This window comes from Camellia sinensis, chromosome 2 (assembly GCF_055761805.1).
Source record: "Camellia sinensis isolate YWXY chromosome 2, ASM5576180v1, whole genome shotgun sequence".
In the NCBI taxonomy this organism is placed as follows: Eukaryota; Viridiplantae; Streptophyta; class Magnoliopsida; order Ericales; family Theaceae; genus Camellia; species Camellia sinensis.
In genome coordinates this window covers 13,966,846-13,983,812 of record NC_138962.1, presented here as the reverse complement: position 1 = coordinate 13,983,812, position 16,967 = coordinate 13,966,846, and the positions used below count along the sequence as shown (strand labels likewise).

Sequence of the window (16,967 nt, the reverse complement as noted above, 5' to 3'; positions counted from 1 at the left end):
TTTCGAGCTGTCTAGTCAAGTCTCATTTTGCTGGTTGTATCACTTGCTAAATATTTGGAGTCTGATGTCTCCCTGGATTGTAAAATAAGTTGGTTAACAAATGACAAGATTCAGATTACATCATATCCTCTTCTGTTGCATCCGTGATGTACGTTTATCTTACCCCTTAAGAGGACGGAATTGTCCAAATGTTGATGGCATTTTTGCTTGGGGCAGATCTCAAAATTGTACAATCATGATTTCCAAATAATTTAGAATTGGACTTCTTAGAATTTCTCATTCTATTACTATTGATATGATACAATAGCCCCGTTTGGTACAATTTATAAGTAGCTTAAATAAGTTTTTGGCTTAAAATAAGTCATTTGAGAGTGTTTGGTTGAGCTTACAAGAGATAGATTATAACTTAAATTAATTGATGTTGAGCTAAAAGTTGTAAGCTGCTTTAGAGGCGGCTTTTTTTTTGAGCTTATGCGTGCAGCTAGTTATAGAAGGGTGAAATGACTTAAATGCACCTTCAAAAATTCAGAAATTATCGAAATACCACTATATAAACTTGACATTCAAACATTGTTCACGTCCAGAGAGAGCGTGAGAGGCGATTTCCGGCGTTTGAGAGAATTTTTGGCGACTATTTTCGGCTAAGATTTCAAGGAGTTCTCTTTCTATCTCTCTGGCGTTGGTTCGTCGCGACGTTCTCTCTCTGTCTCTCTCTCTCCGACGTTGGCTCGTCGCCATCGTGATCTGTCTCTCTCTCCCTTTTTGAACCGTTGCAATCTATCTCTCTCTCTCTCGCCATCGCGATCTGTCTCTTGTTGTTGGTTTCTCTCTCTCTGTCTCTTGTTGTTGGTCTCTCTCTTTCTCTTTGTGCCTCCGTCGTCGTCCCCCATCCCCCTTCGCTATCAGCCGTGCAGGGCTATCTCAAATCCTAGTGCCGGCTCATTGTAGTTGTGCCTGCTGGAGCTACGGTCTCAGTTTGTGTGTGTGTGTGTGTGTGTGTGTGTGGAGGTTTTCAGTATTTTTTTAATCAAAAAAATAAAAAAAAATAATAATAATAATAATAAAGCATTTTAGCTATGAATGAAATAAATTTTATATTGATTGAAAAAATGAAAATAAGCCATTAATTGACACTAATTAATTTATAATGAAAAAATGAAATAATTTTATACTAGTTGATTTATAATGAAAAATTGAAAATAATAATTTATAATGAAAAAATGAAAATAAGCCATTAATTGACACTAATTAATTTATAATGAAAAAATGAAATAATTTTATACTAATTGATTTATAATGAAAAAATAGAAATAATAATCTATACGAAAAAATGAAAATAAGCCATTAATTGACACTAATTAATTTATAATGAAAAAATGAAATAATTTTATACTAATTGATTTATAAAGAAAAAATGGAAATAATAATTTATAATGAAAAAATGAAAATAAGCCATTAATTGACACTAATTAATTTATAATGAAATAATGAAATAATTTTATGCTAATTGATTTATAATGAAAAAATGAAAATAATAATTTATGTAATACTACTTATATTAACTTTTATTAATGAAATAATTTTTAAAAAAATTAAAACTGAAAAAATTACAAAATAATCATTTTTATATTATATAAGGGTAAAAAGAACAATTACATATCAAAAAGTTATTTTACAGCTTATCAACCAAACACTACTCTACTGCTTAAATTCATAATGTCACAGTTGCACCAAACAGATTAACAATCTATGTTCACAGTTATAAATTATAATATGTTAAGTTATAATCTATAATCACTTTTTCATAATTCTACTAAACGGAGTAATATATCTCGTTATGGAGTGCCACATCATATACATTATATATGATAAATATTAATGGTAAAAACAAATGATTGGCCTATGATTTTTGTTTTTAAAAAATATTACGTAATGATGCCTTCAAAAGATTGCAGATAACAGTTGCTTGTTTTTACTTTCATCGTTTAAAAATATACATTATACGACATTGGGTCGTTAACTGAGGTCTCGTTTGGGGACTTACTTTTTTAGTTAAAAAGTCAAAAAATTATTTTTTTAGCTAAAAAGCTAACAACTCATACCAAAAAGTCAAAGATTCTCTTTTCTTTCTACTTTTTGCACATCTTTTCGTAATTAGCCAAAAAATCATCCCAAACATATAAGTTTTTTTTATCTACTTTTTAACTAAATAGCCAAAAAGTTACTAAATTAGCCTGTTCCCAAACGAGGCCTGAGTGTTCTATAAAATGATAACAATGTTGAGAAGAGGAAGCATTGCATTGGGGAATGTTTTAATCACTTGTAGCATTTTAGATTGCATTTGATTTAGGTTGTTGATCCATCACATTTATGGATGACAATTTGAACCCGGTCCGATGGGGACTTGACCCCTCAATCTCAAATGGAGCGGGTTTTCCCCAAAAAATACCCTCGACGGGACAGGAATGGTATTCAAAAATCAATTCCTGCCGGTAACGGAAATAAGTGTCCCAACCTCGTACCCGGCCTGGTTTTATCCCCGATGTGAAATTACTATTTTACGCACATATACATATATATATATATATATATATAAACCAAATAAAGGGTCTCACTTTTACTTCTCTCTCTCTCACAGTCGCGTCTCTCATCTCTCTCTACCTCACTCACTGACTTCTCTCTCTCTCACACAGATCCACCACAACCGCCGTCCAGCTCACACCACCACCACCGCGTCTCTCATCCACTCCCTCTCTTCTCGACGTCGCCGACCATCACTCCCGTAGTCGCCCAATCGCCATGACTACCACCTTCACAGCCGCAATCTCTTCTGCGAAACGACCTCATATTCTTTGCTTCGAACACGCACAGCTGCCCTACCGAACACATCGCCGACCACCACTCCCAGAGTTGCTTAGCTGCAAGATCAGATCTTTTTTTTTTTTTCAGATTTGTTTCAGATCTGTTTCACAAATTTCAAATCTGTTTCAGATCTGCCTCATTATACACAAATTTCAGATCTGTTTTCATTATTATACAGACCCCAAACAATTTCAGATCTGTTTCATTATACACAAATTTAATATGTTTTCATTATTATACACATCTGTTGTTCTTGATGATGATGATGATGTTGTTGTTGTTGTTGTTGATGATGAATTGTTGTATTTTCTGAAGTTTTTTTTTTTTTTTGGCCAAGGAATGTTTGTTGGAACAATCTTCTGTGTAAAATAAAATAACTTGAAATAATTCAAACAAAATAAAATAAAACTTACAAAATTTATTTTGTTGAACCGAATAGATAATTAAAGGCCAAGTTGAGTGTGTGACACTCTATCCTTAAGACAGATTCGCCCCGCTACGGTACTTACGGTTGAGTAGCGTCTATCTCCTAGGATACAATGATCTTCACAAATTGTAGTAGTACTCCAAACAATTTGTTCGGCGAACCAAACCTGTGTTCTAACTCTCTGAAATTTATACTAAAACTAATATGAAGAATAATGCAAAAAATGTAGAATTTGGGACAGCAAAAAGACAACAATCTGACTGAATTTTTCATCCTCCGGACTGCTAGAAAAAGGCTGTATATATAGCCAAATATTTAACCCGAACAGGTACAAATGAATCCGAATAGGTACAGTTTGAAAAAAAGAACAGACCGTTGCTAGAAACAATTTTTCAAACTTTGAAAAATGTACTGTTACAGACCAAGTGCAAAACTGTTGGAAATATTTTATTATTAAACTATTTAAATAGTTTTATCAAACAAGCCATTAAGTGGAACAGTGTGTACTAACTATTTGGAAAAATATTATTAAACTATTTGAATAGTTTAATCAATAAAAAAAAAAGGTACAAACTTTGGGAAACTAAAATTTGAATTTAGAATTAAATTAAATTCCCACAATTACAAATTTTAGGAAACCACTTAAGAATCCAAAATTAGAATTTAGAATTAAATTAAATTCCCACAATAATTTTTATTGAAAAAATTCAAATGAATTTTATCTGAAAATTAATGTTAGACCTGAAAACGGCATCAACTTTCCACTCACTCATAAATGGTTTTGACGTTCCGTCTTCACCGTGTGACTTGCCACGCGGCAAGGAACACTTCACCTCTTCGAACCCATTTAAAAATTATGCCTATATTAAACCATTAAAAAATATGCTTATATTAAACCATTTTTCCAACAATCCCCCACATGAATGGAATTTGACTGAGAGAAAATGCAACAACATGATCTAATAACAAAGAGTACAGAAATTGGAAATATTCTGCAAAGGATAGGTAGCTTTTGGCTTCGAACCTTCCCTTGTGAGACATTATCGGGTTTACTAGTTAACCAGTGAACATGATGTCTTGAACTGTTCAGCCGTTTGTATAAACCAAGACAATAGAACTCACACAGTATATCTCCAGACACAGTTTAGTTCTCACTATTGTGTTCATTTTGGTCCTGAACAACCTGGTCTTTCATGAGTGCTCTAGAGAATTGTAGCCCTTCACAAATCTCATAGAACCGGCCTAGTTCACACTCATATAGGTGATTCTTATGAAGAGTATCCTATCATACCCCACTAGGTTTACCTAGATATAAGAATCATTAAAATTTTACTTAACCTAAAACACTGCAGACATCACTATTTCATTCTAGAAATGGGTAAGAGTTAGACTCCTCAGTGATCCTTCTAAGTCAATCACAACTTGGTTGTGTCCTTTGAACCTTGATCTTAGGATCTCCAGTCAACTAGGTTAAGTTGCCGTTGTGGTAACTCTTATTTAATAGACTTAAGTTCCATTCCCCTTGATGAATTCTCAACTAACTCTCTTGCTAACGCTTTGGTTAGTGGATCCGCTATGTTGTCTTTAGACTTAACATATTCTATGGAAATAATTCCATTAGAGAGTAGTTGTCTCACGGTGTTATGTCAACGACGAATGTGTCGTGATTTACCGTTATACATATGACTCTGTGCTCTATCAATTGCAGATTGACTATCACAATGTATGCATATAGCAGGCACCGATTTTGGCCACATTGGAATATCTTCAAGGAAGTGGCGAAGCCATTTTGCCTCTTCCCCAGCTTTGTCTAATGCTAAGAATTCTGATTCCATAGTAGACCTAGCAATGCAAGTCTGTTTGGAAGATTTCCAAGATACAGTCGCTCCACCAATAGTAAAGACATACCCACTGGTGGACTTTGAGTCTCTAGTATCCGATATCCAATTTGCATCACAGTATCCTTCAAGTACTGCTGGATATCTTGTATAATTCAGCCCAATGTTACGAGTGAATCGGAGATATCTTAGAACCCTTATAATTGCTTTCTAGTGTTCTACTCCCGGATTACTCGTATACCTACTTAATTTACTTACTGCATAAGCTATATCCCGGCGAGTGCAGTTCATCAAGTACATTAAGCTTCCAATAATTTGGGCATACTCTAATTGAGAAATACTTTCCTGTACATTCTTAGAAAGATATAAATTAACATCTACAGGTGTTCTAGCAAGATGATCATCATCTTTGCTGAATTTGTCAAGTATTTTCTCAATGTAATGAGATTGTGACAAAGCATATCCTTCTGATGTTTTGGTAATTTTCATACCAAGAATTACATCAGCAATGCCCATGTCCTTCATGTCAAAATGTTTATTCAACATTTTTTTGGTAGTTTTAATCATGTCATTATTACTACCTATGATGAGCATATCATCTACATAAAGACATACAATGACATAACCTTTGTCTGTGTTTTTAATATAAACACATTTGTCACACTCATTAATTTTGAATCCATTTGACATCATTGCCTTGTCAAATTTCTCATGCCATTGCTTTGGCGCTTGTTTTAAACCATATAATGATTTAACCAATTTACACACTTTCTTTTCTTTTCCTGGAATAGAAAAACCTTCTGGTTGTTCCATGTAAATTTCTTCATTTAATTCACCATTTAAGAAAGCGATTTTCACATCCATTTGATGAATTTCTAGATTGTATAGAGATGCAATGGCAATTAGCATTCTAATGGATGTTATCCTAGTAACCGGTGAGTATGTGTCAAAGTAATCAAGACCTTCTTTTTGTCTAAATCCTTTGACCACAAGTCTTGCCTTGTATTTGTCAATTGATCCATCCGCTTTCATTTTCCTTTTGAAAATCCACTTGTACCCAAGAGGTTTACAACCTGGTGGCAAGTCCACTAATTCCCAAGTGTGATTTTGCAAGATGGGTTCAACTTCACTGTTGACACCTTCTTTCCATAAAAGAGCTTCAGGACTGGACATAACCTCTTTAAAAGTTAAAGACTCATTTTCTAACAAATATGTTAGAAAATCTGGATTAAAAGATTTTGAGGTTCTAGCACGTTTACTACGCCTAAGTTCCTCTTCCTCATTTTGATCTAACTCTTGTTCTTGATCATGTTCTTGATCCTGACTATTAATAGCATCATGAGATCTCTTATTGTTACTAGTCTCTTGTCGAGTCTTATTTGGAAATACATGTTCAAATAAAGATGCATTCTGAGATTCAATAATAGTATTTACATGCATTTCAGAATGTTCTGATTTATGAATCAAAAATCGATATGCACTACTATTCTTGGCATAACCAATGAAAATGCAATCAATGGTCTTAGGACCTATCTTAGTCTTTTTAGGACTAGGAATAGCCACTTTAGCCAAACACCCCCACACTTTTAAGTATTTGTAAGATAGTACTCTTCCATGTCACAATTCATAAGGTGTTTGATTCACTTTCTTTCGGGGTACTTTATTAAGTATATAATCAGTAGAAAGTATTGCTTCTCCCCACAAGTTCTGAGGTAATTCAGAACTGATTAATATGGCATTCATCATTTCTTTTAAAGTCTTATTTTTCCTTTCAGCAATTCCATTTTGCTGAGGTAAGTAAGGAGCGGTGATTTGATGAATTATTCCATGTTCTTTACAAAATTCACCAAAAGGTGATTCATATTCACCACCTCTATCACTTTTAAGTTTCTTGATTTTCTTACCAAGTTGATTTTCAACTTCATTCTTATATTGAATGAAAGTTTCCAAAACTTTATCCTTGGTTCGAATTAAATAAATATAACTATATCTAGTATAGTCATCTATAAAAGTGATAAAATATTTTTTTTTTCCCACCTCTAGTTTGAATTGATTTAAAATCACAAATGTCACTATGAATTAATTCAAGTGGTTCCGTACTTCTTTCAATTGAATGAAAATGAGTTTTAGATAATTTTGCCTCAACGCAAATTTTACATTTATGATTTGAATCAATGTCAAATTTAGGTAAACATTCCATAGTAATTAATCTACGCAAAGATCCATAATTAACATGTCCTAATCTACCATGCCATAAATTTGAAGACTCAAGCAAATAAGAAGAAGATGTATTATTATTAATAACTGAAGATACAACGGTCATTACATTTAACTTGAAAAGGCCATCAGACATGTAACATTTTCCTACATACATCCCATTCTTAGTAAGTACAAATTTATTACTATCAAATACTAGCCTAAACCCATTTTTACTCAACAAAGATCCGGAAACAAGATTCTTGCGAATGTCCGGTACATGCAGCACATTGTTGAGAGTGAGTTCCTTTCCAGATGTCATCTTAAGTACAATCTTTCGTTGTCCTTCAACTTTGGAAGTTGAGGAGTTGCCCATAAAGAGTTGTTCACCATTGTCCACTGTAGAATAAGATGCGAACATCTTTTTGTTCTCACAAATATGACGAGTAGCACCAGTGTCCACCCACCATTCTTTAGGATTTTCGACAATATTTGCCTTGGAAACAACTGCAGAAAGATTGATGTCATCGACACCATTGGAAATATTGTCCACTTCGGTCATATGGGCTTGAGCAGGCTTCTTGCTTGTTCTTCTTTTGTTTTTGCCTTTGCTACAACAATCTTTCGCCCGATGTCCTTCTTTGTCACAGATGTAACATTTGCCATTAAACTTATACTTTTTATTTTTCCCTCGTTTAGAGCCTTGTGATGAACTTTCTCCAAAAGACTTTCGTTTTTTGATTTTTGAAGCATGTTCCACCACATTTGCCTTAGACTCCATAGGATGCTTACCAGTCCGCTTTTCAGATTTGCGATTGTCCTCCTCAATTCTTAAACGCACAATTAATTCATCCATAGAAATTTCTCTGCGCTTGTGTTTGAGGTAATTCTTGAATTCCTTCCAGCCTTTTGGTAATTTTTCAATTAAGGCTGTAACTTGAAAAGATTCACTGAGAGATATGCCTTATGCGTGAATATCATGCAGAATGAGTTGGAAATCTTGAGCTTGGCTGATCACATAAATCAACCATTACAAAATCCAGGAATCTGCCAACCACAAATTTTTTTGAGCCGGCATCTTCCGTTTTGTATTTTTTCTCCAAAGACTCCCAAAGTTCCTTTGCTGTCTTGATAGGACTGCAGACGTTGTATAATGTGTTGTCAAGTCCGTTCAAGATGTAGTTCCGGCAAAGGAAATCAGCATGTTTTCAGGCATCAACCGCAGCAACCACTTGCCGGTCAGTTTCATCCTCTTTCAAGATAGGAGCATCTTTACGGAGGAAACGAGCCAGGTTCAGAGTTGTAAGATAGAACAACATTTTCTGTTGCCATCTTTTAAAGTCAGTTCTTGAGAACTTCTTTGGCTTTTCACCGTGATTTACCGGTACTGTTACAACATGAGAGGGGGTTGGCGTCATTGCAGCCACCACAATTGTACTTGTTTGGACATTAATTTCAGTAGTCATCAATTCTAATTTATAAAACAAAATTATAGTTAGAATTTTCTATAAACGAAGAATGAAAAAAGGAAACAAACGAAAAATTCTGTAAACAGAATAATTCAAATCTGTCTTAAGATTGTTGGAACAATCTTCTGTGTAAGATAAAATAACTTGAAATAATTCAAACAAAATAAAATAAAACTTACAAAATTTATTTTGTTGAACCGAATAGATAATTAAAGATTAAGTCGAGTGTGTGACACTCTGTCCTTAAGACAGATTCGCCCCGCTGCGGTACTTACCGTTGAATGGCGTCTATCTCCTAGGATACAATGATCTTCACAAATTGTAGTAGTACTCAAAACAATTTGTTCGGCGAACCAAACCTGTGTTCTAACTCCCTGAAATTTATACTAAAACTAATATGAAGAATAATGCAAAAAATGTAGAATTTAGGACAGCAAAAAGACAACAATTTGACTGAATTTTTCATCCTCCGGACTACTGGAAAAATGATGTATATATAGCCAAATATTTTACTCGAACAGGTACAAATAAATCCGAACAGGTACAGTTTGAAAAAGGGAACTGACCGTTGCTAGAAACAATTTTTCAAACTTTGAAAAATGTACCGTTAGAGACCAAGTGCAAAACTGTTGGAAATATTTTATTATTAAATTATTTAAATAGTTTTATCAAACAAGCCATTAAGTGGAACAGTGTGTACTAACTGTTTGAAAAAATATTATTAAACTATTTGAATAGTTTAATCAATAAAAAAAAAGGTACAAACTTTAGGAAACTAAAATTTGAATTTAGAATTAAATTAAATTCCCACAATTACAAACTTTAGGAAACCACTTAGAAACCCAAAATTTGAATTTAGAATTAAATTAAATTCCCACAATAATTTTTATTGAAAAAATTCAAATGAATTTTATCTAAAAATTAATGTTAGACCTGAAAACGATATCAACTTCCCATTCACTCATAAATGGTTTTGACGTTCCGTCTTCACCATGTTACTTGCCACGCGGCAAGGAATACTCACCTCTTCGGACCCACTTAAAAATTATGCCTATATTAAACCATTAAAAAATATGCCTATATTAAACCATTTTTTCAACAATGTTCGGGGTCGGGGAAACCCGATCCCCGTTAGGGGGCGGGGCGGGGGCGGTGATAGGTTCCCCGTCGGGGATCGGGACCGGGGCCGGGGGAAATTCGACCATCGGGGATCGGGGACGGGGAGTGTGATCCCCGGCCCCGCCCCACCCTGCCCTATTATCCTTCCTAATCACACCCGAGTTTGTCAAGCTCGAAGTGTTTGAGTTCTCCTGGTATTGTTTGTTCATCATGGAGATTAATAGAAGTTTGGAGGTCAAGTGAGATAATTTATTTTTTATTTTTAACGATTATACGTATACCTCCCAATCAGTCAGAGTTCTTAACAAGCATGTAATTTGCTGTTTCCCTCTCAATCCCATTTTGAACTAGTCAGCACAGAAAATAAGATAGTCAAAAAAATGATCATGGTCATGGTCCTAGCCATGTGCCATCGTAATTTAATTAAAATAATCATGGTTGGATGGAGTGATCTTCAATTTCATTCACTGGAAAAAATTCACTCTTCCTCGACTAAAAAGAATTTCCCGCAGTTTACAAAATCAAAGTATAATACTCTCTCTTAATTATTGCACTCAAGTCATCTTTCAAGCAAATAAAATGAATTAAACATTTCAATACTATTTTGTTTTCATTAATCACCGGCCTTTCTTCCTAACACTAAAATAGATCGTAGCTCCAGGTATGCACCACTTGTTCATAATCTAATGGGACCTATATCTACATATTAATCCATCCAACAAGAATGAAGATCCCTAAACATAAAGTGGCTACTGTGAGCCAATAATGTATTTTTATCCTTGGAATTGATTTATAGAAAAAAGAATGGATTTTGTCTAAAAATGTGAACACTTGATTTTTATAAAGAGGAAATGGAAATGGTGTGGGTTTTATGGAGTTGGAATGATGATGATGATAGTGGTGGAGTTGGATATGCATTATCATTCCTATTTTGAGATTTTGGGAAGTATATCTTTATGGGACATTATCTATCTGTTTAGAGATATTTGTTTTAGACTATCGGTGAAGGATAACTATGATTGTTGTAGAAACTGCATGAAAATTAGATGAATTGAAATTAATTTCTTATCCATTTGCATCGAGCATTGTAACATATTTAACACATTAAAAATGTTTATTGTTTTGAGAAAAATTAGTGAAAATATTGGTGAATCTAGATAGGAGTGCAGTTGTGGTACTATGTAGCGAATAGGTGCCGAGTCTTCCGGTTAATACTGGTAAAAATGGCAACTGATAATGTTTATAGCTTACTTGCAGACATGTCCTAGAGATTCTCAGTGTTGTATCAACTGCCCTGTTTTCTATTGAAAAGGAAATGATTGCATGAATTGTGATATAAACTTGGCATTGCATGGGTTTTTGAAAAGAAATATAAAATGTTTTGACACGAGTTTTGCATATGTATTCGCCTTATAACTCTGTCAAGATTCATACATTGTATTAGGATATCTTTACTGGGTTTTGGCTCACTCTATGTGAAAAAATATTTTCAGGTGCTGATGATATATCTCCGCCAAGGCCGTAGCATAGGAGGACTTAGAGTCAAGAGCTTCTTGTTTTGTTTTTGTTGTATTTATTTTGTACAAGTCTAGGGCTTTATATCTATTGAGTTTTAAACTCACTTTGGTTATAATCAAGCATCGACTTGGAAAATTGTAACTATTAAGGCATTTATTTATCTGTTTTACTCTTATTTCATATCTTTTATGTATGACACATGGTTTAGATTCAAAGTTAGTGATTATGAATGTATGATTGCATGTGTCATATTTTGTATAACTGGATCATATGAATGTAAAGAGATCTTATTATGAAATGTATCGTTAATGGATAATTATTGTGTAACGAATTATTGTCATTATTTTTGGGGCGTTACATCAACCATTTGATTACCTACACTTCTCCAGTAATGACAATGAGTGAAATTTTTTCCGACAACCACAACTTCATGAGACGAGAGAAGTATAATAATAAAAGCTCAGAGGAGGTTTATAACTTTGATGGTGTTCTTAATTCATAAGAGATAACCTTGTAAGGATAAGTTTCTTTAAAAAAAATGACAAAAATAATAAAAACTATTTGTTATTTTTTCAAGATTGAACTTCCTAACATATGACCAAAATTCGAAAGCACAGGTCTGAACATTGTTTATTTGTTTGAGAACAAATAACCGAATATTTCTTATTTGTTCAGAAAGAGATAACTGAACATTATTAATGAACCTTTTCCAAACTTTAAAATCACAAAATCCAAGTAAAATAAGAACAATAATTGAAATTGTTAGAGAATTCAAAGAAATTCACAAAAGAGATCACAAAACCAAACTAATGGTAATGGAGATCGTAAGACCCAAAAAAAAAGAATTTTAAATCAATAACAAAAGAATATTATATTTATTTTCTCAAATTATGAACAAATATTTAGAGATGGAGTAATAATTACTTTTGTGAATTTTGTTAGGGTTTTTGGGAGAGAAACTTTTTAAGATATGGGGGTGTGCATTCAATTGAGTGAATGTAACGTTTTTATAAGAATAATTTTGGTATCTTTTAAAGAGAGAAAATAAACTTTTTAAGTTTTAAAATTCATAAGTGGAAGGTCTAAAATAATTAAGAAGGTGTTAATAGTGTGACTCTATTATGAATACAAAAATGCTGAAGAGCTAAACAATTCTACAAAATATTTTATCAAATATTTCATATAAATAAAAGACTCATATAAAATTCACATTATATGAGACATTTAACGATGGTACTATATGTACTAATTAATATATAAATATTAATTATAATATTATTAATTGATTCTACTTATTAATCACATTATAAATATCAAAAATATCTTAAATTATATCACATATTAATTAATACATCAATTAATATGTATATAACATTATTCGACATTTAATAGAAATTTTAAAAAATATTTTGAGCTCTGTAACATCACAGTTATAATATGAGTAAAATTGATATTAGAGTATTCAAACAAATCATTATAAAACAGTCTCAGCTTCCCTCTCTCGCCTCCCCCTTCCTCTCTAGCTGCTCACGGCGCCGATAGCATCACGGCCCCTGGTACTCTCTCTCTCTCTCTTTCTCTCTCGTTGGAAGACACTCTAGTGTTCTCCCAAGTAGTACTAGTCTTCAAATCAGATGTATACAGTCTTTACTTGCTGTATATATATAAATTCAAACTTTTTATGGGTATTCTTTCAACCCTTTTCTACAGCATTTTTATGGATTTTGTATAGATTTTAAACATCCTTATTTTGATTTGATTCAATCATTTTGTGGGTATTTTTCAACCTTTTTTTCTATGTCATTTAAGATTATATATATAGAGAGGGAGAGAGACAGAGAGAGATTCAGAGGGCGATTTTTCAAGATAATTAATGTTAAAGCTACTTGCTTTTTGCCATTTTTTGAATAACAAGTCGTTTATTTTATTTAAATTGAATTTGGATTTCTGTTTCGTTATTTCTGTATTTTTGTTTTTGGGCTGTTTGTTTTGCTAGTTTTGTTTGTTCAATGAATTATTTGCCTAAAAAAAAGGAATGAACAAGGCAAAAAAAAAAAAAGAAGAATTGTTTTGCTGGAATTTTTGTAGATACCGTGGTTCAATTTTTTTAGGTATTGTGGTTGGAATTTTTTAATATTTGATTCAGATTTTGTAATTTGAATTAGTTTTCTTCTTCTTTGTTCTTCAGACCAAAAATAAAAAATAAAAAAATAAAATTCACAATTCAAAGCCGTACAGTTCAATTTTCAGCCCTAGTCCTCTTCAGCCCAATTCATTTATTTATTAAACTCCAGTGCTGCTGTCAGTACCATCTTATGGGTTTATATGCTTTTTTTTCCCCAATTGGGTAATCTTCTTTTAATTCTGTGTTTGGTGTGTTTTTTCTCCTTTGGGCTTCTTCAGTTTTTTGTTTCTCCCTATGTTGTCTAATATTCTTTTTCTTTGTTCTTCAGACCAAATATATGGAGGTTGATCCTCGCGATCATCGCAACAAGGAAGAAAAAATAGCAAGCATTAGCCCATGGAAACGGAAACACCCTGAAACTTGGGGTAGGTAAAAAAATTGGTTGTGCAAAGTTGTTGATTTTAATTTTGTTTATATATTATTTTAGTTTTTAAATAATGATATGAACAACAGGTCCCTACAAAATTACCATGCATTCTTTTTGGGAGAAGTTTGATGATTATACATATGCTAACATGGACTTGGATATTGATACCAAAAAAACTGCTTTGAAAGCGTCTCCATCTGTTGTCAGTGTTGTATCCCTTACAGGTAGGTATTGAGTTACTGCATTATTATATTAATTGCTTTTCTTATCTTACAAATTTCTACTAATTGTTATTCCTACAATACATTTTTTATTCTTATATATATTTTTGGCTAGGTGGGAATGCATTATTTATGGGCTCGGGCACAATCATAGATTGTGAGAATGTCAACAGTACATATTTCAGTACCATCTTAACTTCTGCTAGTCTTCTTAGGTCTTCTGCGGAATTAGAAGCGGTACCCGAGGATATCAAGGTCATTATTTCAATAAAAGTATTTTTTGTTTTGGGTTGTTAGAATTTACCATTCACACTCACCTACTACACTCCACCTACCACCAATTCACCCTCACCTACTCCTCACCTACTACCCAAACCCTCTCCTATATAATGCCACTCTGATTTGTAATACAATATAACATCAACAAAGCAATCAATAATACATATATTTCAACATGGTATCAGAGCAATAGGTTAGCTCTTGGTGAGCTTCACCTTCCGGCGGGCGGCAACCTTGCCTTCACCGCCCGCCGGACCCTAACCTGTTACATAATCAAATCTCAAACAGACCGGCTTCTCCATCCTCGTCACAGGCGCCGCCGGCTTCGTCGGCACCCACTCCTTCCTCGCGTTGCCAGAACAGCCGTCTCGATCACTCTCTTCCTCTACCTTCTGTTCTCAAAAGTTCCTTCAAGGTCGTCCATGGCCCCCCTAGCTCCGCCGCCGGCAATCCAGATGAGATCGCGAAGCTCTTTCCTGGCCTATTTGGGCAGCCATCGGCAATGTTGGTGCCAGGCGAATCGTCCGAGTTTCCCTCAGGATCGTTGCAAAGGAAGCACGGTGTACGGCTTCAGGGGTGGACCAGCTGGAATCATGAAGTGCAAATATGTGGTGTTGACTCCAGAGTTCATTTACCCGTACAGAAATCAGGGCGGCTTTGATATGATCTGCAGTGGCAGAGGCAAGATTGAAACTCCAGAGCAGTTTCAGCAAGCTCAAGAAACAGCATTGAAGCTTGATTTGGATGGGTTTGTTGTCATTGGTGGAGATGACTCAACCACAAATGCTTGCCTCCTTGCTGCAAACTTTAGGAATAAAAATATGAAAACTCGGGTTATTGGATGTCCAAAGACAACTGATGGTGACTACTTGGCAGATAGAATTATTTTTTAGTGAGGATAAGCTCATGGACTCCAATAGCAAGGCTATCATGATGGCTTGGGAGACACCACTAATGGATGCACCTGCAAAAGCTGTTTGCTCATATTATATAAACCTTTCTTTTTTTATTCTCTTTGCTCACCCCCATATCTGACCAAACACCACTCTTCTTTTATTTTACACTTTTCTTTTATTTTAAGATATATCTCTATATATATTTTTTATAATATATTTCTCATATCCCTACTTTTATTTTATTTTATTTATTTTATTTTTTCTATCTTTCTTTTTCCATTATCTTATTATTATTTTTTTTATATTTCACAAAAAAAAAAAAAAAAAAACCTTTACCAATTTGCACAACAAATCATATTTTATTCATCTCAGGAATTTACCTCGGTTCACATTTTCCACCACAACCACAAAAACCAAAAAAAAAAAAAAAAAAAAAAAAAAAAAAAAAAAAAAAAAAAAAAAGACCACACAAGATCACCATCACAACAACAACAGATTTGTTTTCTTTTCTGCAGGCCGCCACCCACCGACCTACTCTGCCGCCGGTCTCTTCTTCTTGCCTCCGTCCTGGACGGCCCTTGCCGGTGTTGCCTCCGGATTTCCCACGCCACCGAGCACATTTACTCCCTGCTCCTCCACTGCCGCATATGGCGGTCCTCCAAATCGGAACATCACGGTGGCCTTCCGCTTCAGCTCCTTGTTTTCTGTCCTTAGCACGCTTATCTCTGCTCGCGCATCCTTATACATGCGTTGGAGCAGAGCCAGCTGGGAGTTTAAATGCTGCACCTCATTTGTCCTACTCTGCAGCCGGTTCGACAAATTTGTGACCGCCGTCATGGTTTCCACGCATGACTTCAGCGTATACTGATTAGCCTCAATATCAGTTTGCATCGCCATTTTTTGCTCCACCGACCGCATCGGAAAGTTCAATGGAGCAAAACCAGAGGTGTTTGGTTGCGGTTCACTGGCCACCGCACCAGTTATTTCTCTTGTGGGCTCGTTCAGTTCTGGAAAGAGCGTGAGCAGGTTCTGGGTAACTGAACGGGAAGAAGAGGCCATGTTTTTGAGTTGCTAAGTGTTTCAGAGAAGGGTTGGTTTCCGGGTGTTTCAAGATTTGCAGAGACAAGCTCTCCGAGCGTTCAGAGGTTTCAGACTCGTATGCACAGCCTTCGCCTCAACCTTGTTTTAAATAGCCAGGGCCAGCCACGCGCATCGCGCGCCTCTTGCCGCCCGACAAACTGGCACGCCTTTTCATGGCACATCTTTTGATAAAGTGGGCACGCCTTTTGATGGCACGCCTTTTGAAAAAAAAAAATTGGGCACACCTTTTGAGGGTGCCACTTTTACAGCGGTCCGACATGACCCTGTAAACTGTCCCGACATTGATTCCGGTTAGCTCCTTTATGGGTCCGACAAGACTCTGTAAACTGTCCCGACATTGATTCCGGTTAGCTCCTTTATGGGTCCGACAAGACTCTGTAAACTGTCCCGACATTAATTTCGGTTAGCTCCTTTATGGGTCCGACAAGACTTTGTAAACTGTCCCGACATTGATTCCGGTTAGTTTCTACAAGGGTACGACATGACCCC

The 16,967-nt window shown here is 34.8% G+C and overlaps 1 protein-coding gene and 1 pseudogene across 11 annotated transcripts in view; both read left to right on the top strand.

Annotated features, from left to right (window-relative positions):
- The first annotated feature begins 12,659 nt into the window (after nucleotides 1-12,659).
- Nucleotides 12,660-15,616, top strand: LOC145806478 (pyrophosphate--fructose 6-phosphate 1-phosphotransferase subunit beta-like; annotated as a pseudogene).
- The window catches only part of LOC145789358 (putative protease Do-like 14), a 29,767-nt gene continuing 25,665 nt past the window's right edge, over nucleotides 12,866-16,967 (top strand). For 7 of the 11 annotated variants that reach the window (XM_082913744.1, XM_082913738.1, XM_082913743.1 and 4 more), the window contains exons 1-4: nucleotides 12,866-12,985; nucleotides 13,883-13,979; nucleotides 14,068-14,205; nucleotides 14,318-14,457. The gene's annotated coding sequence lies outside the window, so the exon portion shown is untranslated. Of the gene's footprint in view, nucleotides 12,986-13,071; nucleotides 13,777-13,882; nucleotides 13,980-14,067; nucleotides 14,206-14,317; nucleotides 14,458-16,967 lie in introns of those variants that run through there. The other 4 variants (XM_082913746.1, XM_082913737.1, XM_082913745.1 and 1 more) reach the window with 3 other exon arrangements.